At 55.2% G+C, this 14,945-nt stretch overlaps 1 protein-coding gene across 7 annotated transcripts in view; it reads right to left on the bottom strand.

Moving 5' to 3' along the window:
- ZMIZ1 (zinc finger MIZ-type containing 1) overlaps nt 1–14,945 on the bottom strand; it is a 244,232-nt gene that overhangs the window by 191,790 nt on the left and 37,497 nt on the right. For all 7 annotated transcript variants that reach the window (XM_037727408.1, XM_017496874.2, XM_017496866.2 and 4 more), the window contains exon 2: nt 1,814–1,926. The gene's annotated coding sequence lies outside the window, so the exon portion shown is untranslated. The remainder of the gene's footprint in view (nt 1–1,813; nt 1,927–14,945) is intronic.

The following is a 14,945-nucleotide window of genomic DNA, read 5'->3' as shown; positions in this document are numbered from 1 at the left end:
CTGCCCGATGTGGGTCTGACTCTACACCCCTGCCCGATGTGGGTCTGACTCTACACCCCTGCCCGATGTGGGTCTGACTTCAGCCCAGGAACTTAGGGTGGTTGTACCTCTGAACCTCTGTTTTCCTATCTAGCAAATGGGAACAGGGCTTTTTAGGAGCTCTCAAGGGTGTGAAAAGGCTTTGCACACTGTAGAGAACTCTATAGTGCAAGAGGTCACTGCTGCTACTGAAGGTATCGCAGAGCAAAGGCCGGAAGGGAGGAGCTGGGGGTCAAACAAGTCTCTGTGACATCTAATTTGCAGGTGGGAGTTTGCCAAGGAGAAATGGGCAAGGGACAGTCAAGACAGGAAGCTCTGTGAGTAAAACATACCCTCCACATACACACAGAGCTGCAGCTCAGCCTCCGCCCGGGCTGCCCAGAGCCCCCCAGGAGCTGCTGGAAGCTTTTGCCAGTGAACAGCTATCAACCTTGGAGCTGCCTGTTCTTGTTGGAACGCACCCTGCCTTGTGTGTGTGTGAATGCCGTGTGCTTGTGAGGGCTACGTATCTGTGTGTAGTTCCAACATGAGTTTGTGCATGTGTATGTGAGCAAGCACGTGCATGCAGGTGTTATCTCTGTGCATTCACCTGGCATGCAGAAGCAACATCTGTGTACATGTTTGTGACGAAGTGCGCATTTGCACGTCTGTGTGTATTAGCTGGGGACGAGCTGCCATGCATGTCTGTGTGAGCATGCGCATCTGCCAGGCTCCGCCCCGTCTACTGCTTCTGTCTCCCACACTGTAGCTCACTTGGGGTCACCTCCCCAGAATTCTCCCCCAAGCCTCTGAACCCTCTCCACGCCACTGTTATGGAGCTTGCCACAACACTGCACGTCACTGGGATCTCTCTGCCTCTCCACAGAGCAGAGAGTGGGACAGGCACCTTTCCCTCGCACTACAGTCGGTGTCTAATGCAGGAGTTGGTACACAGCAAGTGTTTAATACAAGCTTAGGAGAACTTACTTGAGGGGTGGAGGGAAAGAAAGCCCTATTCAGCCTACACGCCCCTCCTTTAGAGGGGGCTCTGGCTGCCACATCACATCACAAATGGGTCATGACCACAGACCCACCAGGAGCCTGTCACCTGATAAACGCCCCCCTCCCTTTTTCTTGAGTTGAGACAGGATCCAGCACTTCTGAGCATATCCATAATTGCCCTGATCCCCACCCCCAAGAGGAAGCCAGGAGAGGGAAGCAAGGCCAGAGGCAGAGTAGGCCGGGGGCAGTGGCTGGCGAACTTGGAGCCGCACACACCTGGACTTGAACCCTAGGCTCAGCCAGGTGTGTCGCCTGAGGCAAGTTGCTTCCTGAGTGCGGTTCAGTTTTCCCACGTGCACAATGCTGGTGATTACAGCTGTGCCCTCACCAGGCTGCTGTGATGCTGGAAAAGGTACTAACTCTACGGTGCTTTGCACAGTACCCAGAATACAGTTAAGTGCTTGTCGTGTTAGCGGATATCACTGTTTTCCCATGGACTAGAGTAGAAAGCTGAGGCCCTCTAGAAGGAAAGCACTACCCAAGGGTACACTGAGAGTTGGCAGCAGAATAAAATCCAACGTCCGGGTCCCAGGTCAGGGTACTCACCACCCTCCACTGTGGCTTCCTTTGAGAGGAAAAGGCCAAGGAAGAAATAAAGATGGAGAAAGAAGCCCCATCCCCTCCCCAGCCCTCTGGACCCTGAAACAGCACCACGCACTCCGGGTGGCCCGCACGCCCTGTCTGCCTGGCATCCACAGGTGCAAGAACCAGAGGGCCAGCGCATCCTGCTTACCTGCCCAGGCCTCTGCCAAAGGACCAGAACTCAAGTCTGCTGAGAGCGTCCGGAGGAGGAGGAGGCGGCAGCCCCAGCAGCAGTACGAAATCAGAACACAGCTGCCGTGGGTCCTATGGGAGAGAGGAAAGAGATCGGTGAGCTCCAAGCTCTGACCCTGCGGGCAGGCCCTCACCACTTTACGGACCTCTACATCCTGGCTGCCATCTCCTGGAAGATGGAACTGGCGCCCCAACGTGGAGCTACCCCTAGACACTGGATACCGCACCCTTGCCACTGCCAAATAAAGGCGCAGCTCCTGAATGTCACATCCGAGGCCCCAGCGCCAGCCCAGCAGCCCCGCACCTGGCAAGCCATGGACCACAGCAGCAGCCAAAACTTCCCGCCCGCCACTGGGCCCCAGTCAGCCCAGCCCCCCAGATCCCTTGCCCTCCAGCCTTGGCACACGCCGGGTGGCCCGCTCAGAGCGCTTCTCAACACCTCTGTCTTTCAAGGGCCCCCTGGCCTTCGAGACTCTGCTCAAGTGCTTCCGTGGAGCCCTCTCCCACCTGCCCCTCCTTGCTTGTGCGTCCCCAGCGGGCTGTGCACCTGGCTGATCCTGCCTCCTCCCACCTCCTCCCACTTTGCAGAGGCCGATCTCCTGCTCCAGGCCCAGCTCCTGGACATCGGATGTGAAGTCTAGTTCTCTCTGTCCGCTGAGCTGGTTAACAAGGACCACAGGGACTCCCTGATGGATGAATGGTGCAGTGAACAAACGGAACAACACGGTCGGCTGCAGTCAGGAGGCCTCCGCCATCCCTTCCTCTGTTACATTCTAGAATACGGAGTCAGGTTGATAAGAAGAAAGAGACTTGGTGAGGTTGATACTTTTCCCTGTCATTTTACAAATGAGGAAACTGAGGCCCTGAGAGGGAAAGGGTTCCTCCCATGGCAAGGGGCAAGACTGGAGTGAAGTACAAACCTCCTCAGGGACGGAGGCTGTGTGGCTGTCTCCCCCCAGCTTCTGTGTCTGCAGACTCCTGGCCTCCCTGACTGTCAAGGGTCACGTTGGCCGGGAAAGGCAGCTTCTGGACAAAGGAGAAGGCCATGGGAGGCCCCTGGGGTGAAAAACGGGCAGCAGGAAAGCTCACAATCAGAACAGAGTGATCAGCCTTATGGCCCTACTTCCCCTGACCTGGGGGCCTGAGGCTCAGGGCGGACAGAGGGGACATCACCGGAAGCCCCTTCCCGTACCCATGAGATGCACCTCCAGCCCATCTTCAGCTGGGTCTCAGTAAAGCCCCCTTCTGCTGGTGGGGCACACACTAGTCCCACCACTTTGGAGAACAGTTTGAAAGGGTCTCTTACCCTGCGACCTCTCCCATGACCCAGCAACTCCATGTCCACAGAAAAATGTGCATATGTTCACCAGAAGACATGTGCTAGAATGCTCATAGCAGGGCCATTCATAACAGCCAGAAAATGAAAACTTCCCAGATGGCCGCCAACCACAGAATGGGTCAACTGGTGTTTCCACACAACAAACTGCTGGGCAGGCTTGGGAATGCGTGATCTGCAGCTTCATCTAATGACACGGGTAAATCTTGCAAACATAATGTTGACTTAAAAAGCCAGGCACAATAGAGAATGCACTTACGAGATCCATTTATATAAAGGTCAAGAAGGGCATAAAGATTCTACGCTTTTAATAGATGAAATACGGCAGGGGTCCTCTGGAGTTCCTCCTATCAAGAGGCGGAGTCTGTTCTCCACCTGCTGAGAGCCAGCCCGGAGAGTGGTTTAGATCAATAGGATTCAGTGTGAGTGACATTTTGTGAGTTATAGAGACTAGGCCTCAAGAAGTCTTGCCATGTCTGGCCTTGCCTCTCTTGGGAGCTGCAGGCCATGGAGGGAGGTGTCTGTCTTACTGGAGGCTGGGTAACTGCCCTGGCAACAGCCAACACCCACTGCCCCTGTGACTGAGGCCATCTGGACCTTTCAGTCCAGCCAACCCTCAAGGTGACTGGAGTCACATGAGCCCAAGGGAATCAGGGGGGAAGCCCAGCCAAACCACAGAATTGTGAGGTTTCATAAATGGTGGCTGCTTTAAGCCACCAAGTTTTCAGGTGGTTTGCTGGGTAGCAGGAGATAACAGCAGGCTGTTGGGAGTCAGGACAGTCCGTATCCTTGAGGCGGGCAGTGACTAGAGGGCACGGGGCTCCAGCAGCGTTACAATGCTGTTTCTTGACCTGCCTGGCGACTACAGAACCATGTGCCCTTCAGGATAATTTGTCAAGCTACAAACTTAGGAGATACACACTTTTCTGCATGAATGTGACACTTCAATGAGAACTAAAGACAAATCTTTCCATGGCTCTCTGCCCAGGTGAATCAGGTCAGCCCCGCCCTGGCCGGCCAGCCTCTGTAGCCCATCCCCAATCCTGCAGGCTGTACCTCACTTCTGTGCACACCCACAGACTGCATCACACCTCGACTCCAAGATGCCCTTCCCCTTCCTACCATGCTCAAGCCTGCAGTCAGCTGGCACCTCCTCCTGGAAGCCCTCCCTAACCTCCCCAGGACTTGCCTTGGTGTCCATACTAACACAGCCCTCTCTCTGGGTCTGGGTCTTCCCCAGGGTGTGTAAGTGTCTCTTCTGCCTTCCCAGCTCTCAGAGCTCTCCAATCAGAGGCTCTGTCAGGGTTGGGTGGCAACCCTATTCCTCTTTCCCCTGGGTTGAGACACCCTCAGCCACACTGTGATGGCCAGAGCAGGCTTCAGGAGAGGATGGGAAACACAGGGAACTGGCCGTCACAAGATGGGTCAGCTGCCAGCACCCAACGGGGCCATACTTTTCTGGGGGCTCAGCCTTCTCCCATAGAGACCAAGGTGGGGCTGAATCTGGGGGTGCAGCAAGGGGCTACAGAGTTACAGGGCTTATGGGGGTGATTATAACTCCCTATTTTGCAGTAGACCATGATGCCCAGTCAATGTGTACCACTCTTCCCCTCTTAATTCTCTATTAAAGCAAAATGGCAAGACCCATGGCAGTCGTACAATGCTGCACTCTCTGGCAAAAAGACGCAAACTGCTGGGCAGACAGCAGGAAGAGTTGTAATGCCTGACAGAGTGGGCATCAGCTCCGCCAAATCCTTCCCCATATTGACTCCATGAATTTCCATCAGCCCCGAGTAACTGAGAAGGCGGAAGCCCTCCCCCATCCAACCTCAGGTAAGGGACGGGCTGGGGCCTCAGCTGATCCCCAAAGCCAGGGCCTTGGCCTGGCCTCCCCGCTAAGGGCCTCTTGCCCCACACACATCTGCAGCTCCAGCTCTGTCCTAAATAGATATGTGGCCTCTGGGGAAACGTTCACTGCAGTGTCACCTAAGAGCTATGGCTGACACAACGATCTCTGATCAGCCAGTTTTCTCTCCTGTGGGAGGATCGGAGTCCCCGATAGGCCAAGGTGGTGCTGAAGCCCAGCCTCTTTCTGCGTTCCTCGGGGTCCCCACTGTACCAGTGATGATGCTTACCAACAATCGGATGATGCGGCCAGCTCACACACTATAGGCAGGCCACATCACCTGCCACCTTCCTGCCTCCCACCTCCGGGACCCTTTGCTAAGACAGGAAGCTCCTTACCCAATAGAGAGGCCTAAACAAGCCAGAAAGTGGCCAGGCTGGGAGAGGGAAGGACAGCAGATCCCAGGAAACACGGTCTATCCTGCAGCAGGGAGAACTCTAAGCACACCAGGGCAGCCGGGTAGGTCACAGCCTAACTTCAGAAGCAGCTCTGGACTCGAGCACGCTTTCCACAAGTGGATCTGCTACCTTGGGAGGTGGTGAGTCCCTCATTTGCAGAGGCATGCAAGCAGAAGGGAGCTGCCCCGTGGTGCTGTGGGTGCTGTAAGCACCAGAACAGAGCTGGATGTGTAGTTCCCAAACTCCTCTGATAAGAATCACCTGGGCTGATAGTTAAACCCACAGCTTCCCAAGCCTCTCCCCCGGGAATGGAAGTCTATGGGTCTGGAAGGCAGCCCAGAAATTTAAATTTTTAGCAAGTCCTCCCAGGTGATGGTCTGCATCTGGAAAGTTTGGGGGAGCACTGGCAGATGACCCACCAGGTCCCTCTGAGTCCCTTATTCCACTCCACCATCCACACCCCATCTGGAAGACACCACTCCGGCAGCAGCCTTACTGCGTCGTTAAAATAAAAATGATTTAGAAGCTTTAGGAGGGGGCAAAGATGTCAGGGGGAGGGGAGATTCGCAGGCCTCGGTGACACCGGTGGCAGCTCTTTCCTAGCCCCCCTGGGCGCCCCAGAGCAATCCAGAAAAAAAGCTTAGCATTGTGGTGGTGGGGGGGTTGCTAACAGCTGTTCAGCTGCTGCTCAGTGAGGCCCCGGAAAAGCAATTATCTTGCTCTTAGCAGAGAGGAGCTGGCTTTTACCCGCCCCTTCCCTCCCTCCCTTCTCCCTCCCACCTTCACACACACCCAGGCCAAGATGCAGCGGCTGGCTCTGAACCCACCTCCCCCCACCCCCAGCCTCCAGATTTGTCCAACTCACTCAACCTCCATCCTCAGAGCACATTTCCAACACTTAAATCATTTAGCCCGCTAAACCGGAGACGGCGAAATGGGTGCTATTTCTTAAAAACATACAGAGAGCATATTAAATTATTGATAGCCATTAAACAGGGGGAAAAAATTAAACAGCTCTCAGCTCTTATCAATCATTCATGCAGTTTCCACTGGGGTGTTTTCTGGAGAGTGATCACTCCGGCAACCTGGGGAGCCGGCTCCTGCCGGGCAGGGAAGGCTGCCGCTGGATGGAAACGGAGGGGGGCCGCCCCAGTCCCCAGCAGTCAGGGGGGCAGCGCTGCCCTCGGAGGCAATCGGGGGCAGGGGCAAGCCGGCAAGTCAGCCTCTCTCCATTTCCAAACTCCCGCCTCCTCTTCACCACGCCACTAACAAAGGGAGACTCCAGCACCGCCTTCAGGAACCCCCTTAATTAAATCCAGCCTGCTTTATTGAGCTGATATTACACATCAGTCCTGTAGCACCCACAGAGAAAAAGCCTCAAGGCACCCACACAGGCAAACGGGCTCCAAATGTGAATATACTACACTGTCACAGGACCCGTCAATGGAGAGGGGAGTCAGAGGAAAGGGGAACAGCCTTGGCCAGAGTGGGGGTGCCAGGGAAGCCTTCACCAAAAAAGCTATTCTTGGGTACATTCTTGGATGAGGAGCAGAAAATCGCCCAGACAACAAGTTGGAAAGGGCATTCTAGAAGAAGGTGATAAAATAACTCAGGCAAAAGCACAGCATAGGGCAGTGCCTGTGGCTGGGCACCCATCCTGCCAAAAACAGTCGGTGGGTGGGGCCCTGAGCAAGGCAGTGGAGTGTGGAGCAGGCTGGAACCTCAGCCTCTCCTCCAGGCGCTGGGCACATTCAGGCCAAGCCAGGGGAGGGAAGCACGAGGCCAGCACCCCCAAGTGTGGACGGGCAAGAGGTTGGGGTTCACCCCAGCTGCCTGGGCAGTGGCACCTCCACCCCCGCACAGCAGATCCATTTCCTGGCTCTGACTCAGGACACCTAAGCCAGTGTGACGCAGACCACGGAGGCTGTGAGCCCAGGATGCTGCCAGTCTCTCAGCCACAGACAGGCCTGGCAGAGCCGCCCTCAGGAGACAGGCTCCCTCCTGCCACTGAGCCATGCCAAGGGCCTCGGCACCAGGACTGTGGGAGCCAGCAGACACCTGATACCACCCAGCCTCGCTGCTCGGGGACCATCCACAACCAGAGGCCACTCGAGGCTCCGAAGCCAGGCGGGCAGCTGCGGGAAACAAAGAGGCTAGGCCTGTCCCTGCCCCAGCACACAGGGCCAGCTCTGCATGCAGAAGCCTTCACTTGCTGCCTTGCTCAAGAGACCAGGAGCTCAGGAGCTCAGGAGCTCAGGAGCTCAGGAGCTGGGAGCCGAGAGCCGGGAGCCGGGAGGAGGCGCTGCCAAGTGTTGATAGCACCCTCGCCAGAGAAAGCTGCTGTCACAGGGAAACATTCTGGGGAGAGCGGTTGTTTACCACCAACGCCTGGGACTGTCAAGAAATAATCAGAAGAAATTAAATTTGCTAAGTTGTGAAAGATATAAAGGAACCCTCCCTCCCCAAACGCCCAGACGTTTTGATCCAGACAATCAGGCTGCTCTGTTTTGCCTGGTTCCAGGAAAGTATCTTTAGATCTGCAGGAATGGGCAGGTGGTGGGATACGTGTACAATCAGCCAGGATTGGGAGACAGGACCCCAAGTTCTGGCTGGGCTGTGCCATCAACCTTCCTCTCTCTGGGCCTCGTATGCGCCCCTCCCCTGCACATGACAGATACATATTCCAGGCTCCTTGAGCCACGGTGATCTTACCCCACAGGGGTGGTTTCCAGGTTGCCTGTCCACAGAGCCTGCCAGGAACACAGAGTTCCTGAAGCCTACCCCAACACCTCTGCCACCTCACTTGGGCTTCAGGAACTTTCGGTGATGGAGCCCAGTGGGTCTGAAGTCATCAGCCATTCCCCTGCTCCCGCACACACCCGCGCTCACACCTGAATTGCTACAGTAACCCCTCCCTTTAGTTCAGCCTCCACACAGGTACAAGACCCATGCAGAGCATGGTCCGACCTGGCACAGAGCAGGCTGTCAAAGATCTGCTGACCAGCAGAATCCAGACAGCAATGGGCAAGAGACCCTGTAACCCAAATCAAACACACCTGTCCCTGCCTCAGGCACCAGCCCTGACTCCCCGCTGCCAGCACGTCCCACTGCCAAATTCTCGAGTCCTGCACGTTTGAGTTGTGTCCGCACTTCTAGAAGTCTCTCACATCCTCTACACTCCAACTATACCACAATTACTCATGCCCTGGATGTTCATGCCCCAGGGCCTTTGCATATGCCCTTGCTTTTTCAGCCCAGCCAAGTCCTACTCTGGGTCAAGCTCTAGCTCCCCCTTTGTAACTGCTACAACACTTTACGCTAGACCGAGTTCTGTTCGCATTCGTTCCAAACACTCAAACAAACCACCCCAGCCCCCAGCCCGCAGCCCTAGCTCAGTTCTTCCTAATAGCTAACCTACATCACACCTGCTGTAATTTTAAAACCATTCCCTGCATACTGGGTGAGGTGTTCTCGGCCAAGCGTGAGACTATATCCTTGGAACTCCCTAAGGTGAGGGAAGGGGCGAGCTTGGGAATTTCCAGGCAAAGCCAGGAGAAATTGGCCACAAATGAATCATGAACTCTTGAGTCGAGAGCTCTGAGTAGCTGGTTGCCAAGGTCTCAGGCTCTGGCCTGTGTGGGCCCACTTGACCTCTCTTGGCTCAGGCCTGAGGGTGTGCCTCCCCTGCCACCCCAAAGCCTGGCAATCTGCTACACCCCACAGCCACTGGCCATCGAGAGCAAAGACTGTGTGGCCAGAGCAGGCCAAACGTCTTACGCCTTTCCCCAGGAATGACTCCAAACTTCTGCCTATACAATTCTGTCCTGGAATGCCATCCCTTCTGGTGAGCTAAATCCTCTTTGTCCTTCAAGGCCTGGCTCCAGCCTGGCTTGCCTCCTCCCTTGCCTGCCCACCTGGACTCCATGAGCTCCCAGCCCCTGCAGCCCTGGCTGTGTCTACCAGCTCTCTCCTCCCTGCCCTGGCCTGGGTGCCAAGGCCTCGTTTCTTCAGTGAAGCCCCTGCTGGGATGGGGACACTGCAGCCTCTACTCAACCCTAGCAGCTATCATTAAGTTGGGCACAGACTGGGAAGCCCATAGCTGATGGGGACTGCTCATGGGCTCTGTGCACGGGGGCCCTGGTGGTGGTCAGCCCAGGAGCTGCACAAGGGGAGCAGGTGGGCTGGCAGCCATCTGCAGAACTGTGCAAGCAGCCCCTCGCTGCCAGTGGCCACTTCTTCTGGAAGCACAGTTGAATACATGGCAGATGATGTATTGATATCACACTGGGATACCTGTTAATGTGGTATCATCTATGTTTCCACACTTCATGTCCATCGGTCATGAAGTTCATGAGTTCAAGCCCTTATTCCAGGCAGCTTAGAGGAACTATGGTGAAACTGGAAGCCCCAGACTGCAGTGCTGGCGGGGGGCTGCAGTCCTCACCTGGCTCAGGTAAGACATCATGTCCCCTGTGGGCCCTTCTTTCGGAGACTTCAAGCCAGCTGTGGTGCAGCCACCACGTGGTTCAAAAGAAACAGGAGTAAATGTAACCACTGGCTTCCTATCTCGGGGCTGGGTGGCTGCGGGGAGCACAGCATTCAGAGTCCCAGGAGCCAGCTCCTTTGCAGTACCAGCCCCCTCCTTCCCCAGGGCACCTCTTGCAGGCTGAGGCTGCCAGTTTCAGCATAGCCCTCTAAGCCCTCTAAGTTCAAGAAAAGCTTGAACTCTTCTTCAGTGGGACTGATGGACATCAAATCTGGACACACAAATCAAACCTCACTAACAGGTATCCCAGTGTGATATTAATGCACCACCCGCCGTGCATTCACCTGTGCTTCCAGACCTCGTGGCCACCGGTATGGGAATAGGGCCGGCAACAGGAATAACAAATACCACTGATTCAAACAGCTGCTTTGTGTCGAGCTCTGTGCTAAACTCCACCCGCATTTCTCCTGAATCCTCCTACCATGCCAGGAGGTCAACACTACTCTGAACATGGCTACTGGAAAGACGAGGAATCTAAGGATAACACAGACGCAGATGAAGATGAAGTGAGCTTCCTGCATCCCAAGGCCAGAGGGTGGCAGCATGTGAGTTTGGATGCAGGCATCTGGCCCCGGCCCTGCAGGTCCCCCCACTGCCAAGTCCCCAGCACCCCTCATCTCCTTCGCTCAGAGCTGGAACCAGTGCTGTGGAGACCACCCTCCAGCCTTCACTGAACCTTCTTCTCATCTGACCTTCAAAACATTCCGTGAGACCACTGGTGAGGGTCATCATTGCCATTTTACAGACAGGGAGACTGAAGTCTGCTGAGGGAAGGAACTTGATTTCTCTAGCAGTTTCTGCACCCTCTTAGTCCTCACAGTAACCCCATGAGGTGGCTGTTGCTAAGGCCATTTTGCAGGTGGGAAAACACTGAGGATGGGAGAGGCAGAGGGGCTGTCCAGGACCACATGATGGCAACAGTGCCTGCGTTTGTGCACTGGGCTGCCTGACTCTTGACTGGGCTTCCCCCACGACCCGGGGCTGCCCTCAAGGCCTGGCACAGAATATGGGCGAGCGCGTGGGCATAGTGGGAAGAAATAAAGGGCAGATGAGGAACACAGCGTGGGGGTATGGGGGCAGGGACCACATCCCTCCCTCACAGCCTTCCCTCTCCAGCACCATCCATATGGAGGTGAGGCGGAGATGCTGAGGACAGATGAGGCTTCCTTCCCACTTGCTTTAGGACTCCTGGGCTGGGGCACTCCTACACTCATTTACAATGGCAGAGTCTTATCCGTGAGCCTAACAATCAGGCAGGGGCAGCCCAGCCACGCTGGGCACTGGGTGTGTAACACACGCAAGGATGTGAGTATGGATAGCACCCATAGTGAAAAAGACAGAATGAGGTGGTAGCTGCATGCCCACACGTGTGTGCACACAGACACATGTGCACAGGCACACTTGCACAGAGGAGTGTACACCCCTTACCAGTACACATCCACACTGGGACACACACAGGACAGTGAACAGACATCCACCTCCCAGAGCCACCAACAGATCGACCCAGAGAGAGGCAGCCCCGAGGACATGGGCACATGGCTGCCTGCAGAGTGCAGGTAGACACACACGTGTGTGCCTGGGCACACCCGTGTTCATCTGCACACAGGCCAAGAGCAGCACACACCTGCATGCTGGGCTAACACAGCTTATGGGCTGCGGGCTGGGGTGTGGACAGCCTCAGGTGCACACACATGAATAGGGACCTTGGTGGTGGTCAGCCCCAGGAGCCAGGCAGGGGAGCAGGTGGCTGGCAGCAAGGTGGGCTTGCAGAACTGTGCAAGAAGCCCCTCACTGCCGCTGTGCTGATGTACTCAGGCCTGTCCAAAACAGCCCCATAAATCAGGATGCTGCCTGCTGCAAGCATTTAAATCACTGTCCCTGGGATGCAGAGCTTAGAGCAGAGAAGCAGCCAACATCAGGCCCTGACCCACCATCTGTGTGTATTAGGAGGAGGCAGGTGGTATTTGGCTTTCCTTCCACCCAAGGCCACCTCCCCACCCTCACCCCCATGAGACCCCGGTTCTGCCGGCCCACTACGTCCTGCCTCCCTCGGGCCTTTCTTTCCCATCCCACCTTTCTTCCTTCACTCTCAGCCTGAGATCTCAAAGTGCACCACCAGCCTGAGCACCACCCTCCCATCCCCAGTGCTGAAAGCTTCTCAGCAATTGGCACCCTAGGACCTAGGTATGGGTTGGTGGGGTGAACAGTCCATTTCCAGACCATTTGCAGACAGTAACACTGCAGGCTGTCGTCAGATCGGAGCTCTGAGCAGGGGTCCATACCCAGCTCCACCTCGGGTAAGTCCTCCCGCTTCTCCCAGCCTCACTTCCCCTGTCTGTAAAGTGGGGACTGGAATGGGACCTCCCAGGGCTGCTTGTCCTGAGGATCTGCTGCCTAGGGAAAAGCTCCTCTGTGGATGCTGATTAATTATGACTATTAATAATACAACCATCTGTATCTCACAGTGGAGCGAGGATGATTAAAACTGGGCCCTATGCCCCAGTGGCAGAATAAATGGGTCTCCGGGTGGGCTGGGGTGTCAACACTAGCCTGGAGGCGGATCACTGGTGGCTGTGTTGGGAGGGGCTCTTTATGCTGCACAGACAGATGCCGAGAGGAAGGACGGAAAGAAGGCAGGCAGAAAGAAGGTGGAGAGCTGGCTTACTAGATGATGAACAACAGACAATTACCCCATGCCAGGGCTCCCAGGCAGGACTCTGTGCCTGCCTCTGGGACAAAGCAACTGGGTCTTTCCACCTCTTCTCGACCCCACCCCTACCCCACCCCACAGCAGGGCCCAGATGCTCCAGCTGCAGTAGGTAGTGAGTGAACATCCTCTGTGCAGAGTAGTTTTGGAGGCTGCTCTCTGCAAGGGTTAGGCCAGTGCCCTCCTTGCCTCCTTCACACCCTGCTCCAAGTATTGTCCATGGATGGAGGAGCCTTTCTGAATGCCTCTGAATAGTGTGGGAGTGATGGAAACGGTCCTTCCGCCCACCGCCAGGCGGGGCTCAGTGTACCTCAGACCTCACCCATCCACTTGAACGCTCTTTCGTGGTGAACACATCTGCCTCCCACCTCACATTCACTAGACTGTGAGCTGCTCTGATCAATCCAGCTCTGTGAACACCATCGGCAGGCCCTCCAGAACCCTCTCTCTGATCCAGACACTTAACCCGGTAATTCTCACAACCGCCCCATGTGGTGTTTACTCCCATTTTATCAATGAAGAAACTGAGGCACAGAGACAGAAAGGAACTCACCAAAAGCCACATGGCCAGGAAGTAGTTGAAATGCAAAGCAGGCTGTTGGGTTCCTACGGTCTAGCACGCTAGGCTACAAAGGCTGACCGAATGAATAAGGCTTCAATACCACAATGCAGAAAGTTTTGAGCTTTCAAAGTGGAAGGTGAAGTGGCCAGAAGAGGGGCGTCATGGGTTCAGGCCAGATCTCTGCATTAACTGTCTGTGTGGGCCCAAGCAAGTCACTTGCTCACTCTGGGCTTCAATTTCCTCACCTGAAAAAAGTGGGCAAATGGGGTTGCCCCATCCCCTGGCCAGATGCAAAGGCAGTGAAGAGTGAGCGCTCTGAAAATGATCAAAGAGTGTGATCATGAGGGCTATACCACAGCAGCCAGGACTTCCAAAGCGGAGCCCAAATGCCTGTTCAGGCAGGGGCACTCAAGAACAATGCATGAAGGATCTGAAACCAGGGCTGTCCTAGAAAATCTGGGGCACTCGGCCACCTGCACGATGCCTGCAGTGAGGTAGTGTTACATGGGCTGCTGCCAAGCCAGGCCGAAGCACCTCTCCAGTCCCCTTTGTCGATCATTCTTGGGTCTCATCAACACACTTTCTGGGTACCTACCCCACATCCAGCCCTAGCAGGGAGCGGGGATGGAATGCACAAGGGCTTCCCAAGCTCAAAGGCTGAGTGTTGACCCTCCGGGGCCTGCAAAGTGGCTAGGGGATGCCCACACACCAGGATGCCCAAAGATCACCGGCTAAGTTCCTATAGGAGCTTCTGGGCTCAATCACCCACTGATCGCCAGGCTGGGTGCTGGTGATGCAATGGGGGCACGATCTAGCTTGGGGGAGCACATGAGTCACAAATAAAGGCCTGTGTGCCCCCAGGCAGGCATTCCCACACCACGGCAGGCATTACCAATTGGTCCCCACGCTCTCTTACAGAGCTCCTTGTAGCTTCAGAATTACTATTCTATACAGCACTCCAGGCTGTCACTCCCGGGAAGAGCATAAAACAAAATCTACAGCACTTGATGTCCCTGTTAGTGGAGCACCTACTATACATTCTGCTGGGGTCAGCCACGCCTGGGAGAGCTAAGGCCTGGTCTTGGTCTCTGGCCTGGGAGATGGCAGCTGGCTGGTGTCAAGCTTAGACTCTCAGTTTGGGAACTTTAATGGAGAGGCACACAGGGCCTGGGGGTAGGGGGATTTGGTTTTGCTACAAAATCCCAGCTTCTTGGCCAAGACTCTCCACGAGCGTGGTTTCCCCTAGCCTGGACCCCAGGATGGGGCTTTCTGTAGCCCTGCTGTGTTAGGGAGCGTGGCGGTCACCTCTGGGTATTGTGCAATGGGAAGACAATTGACCAAAATGTCCCTTCAGCATTTGGTCAATTGTCTTCCCATTGTCCCCCTTCCCCACCCATTCGTGCTACAAGGGCACAGAAATCGGTGATCGCTTAGGGAAAGGGCAGCCTGGACAGTCTGCAGAGCCCATCACGTCTCCTCCCCATTGTCCTGATGTTTGTCATTTCCTTCTGCCATCAAGACTGCCATTAGCTTAATGATCAATTCACAACTTTTGCTTAAATACATTTATTTTTAAAAGAACTTTATAATACTACCTTAAATACAAAATTAGCCTCACTCAACAAGGATAGAAGTT

The sequence above is a fragment of the Cebus imitator genome, unplaced genomic scaffold (genome assembly GCF_001604975.1).
Source record: "Cebus imitator isolate Cc_AM_T3 unplaced genomic scaffold, Cebus_imitator-1.0 Scaffold11, whole genome shotgun sequence".
NCBI lineage: Eukaryota > Metazoa > Chordata > Mammalia > Primates > Cebidae > Cebus > Cebus imitator.
Note: the sequence above shows the minus strand (reverse complement) of the source record. Positions and strands in the feature narration are given on the sequence as shown.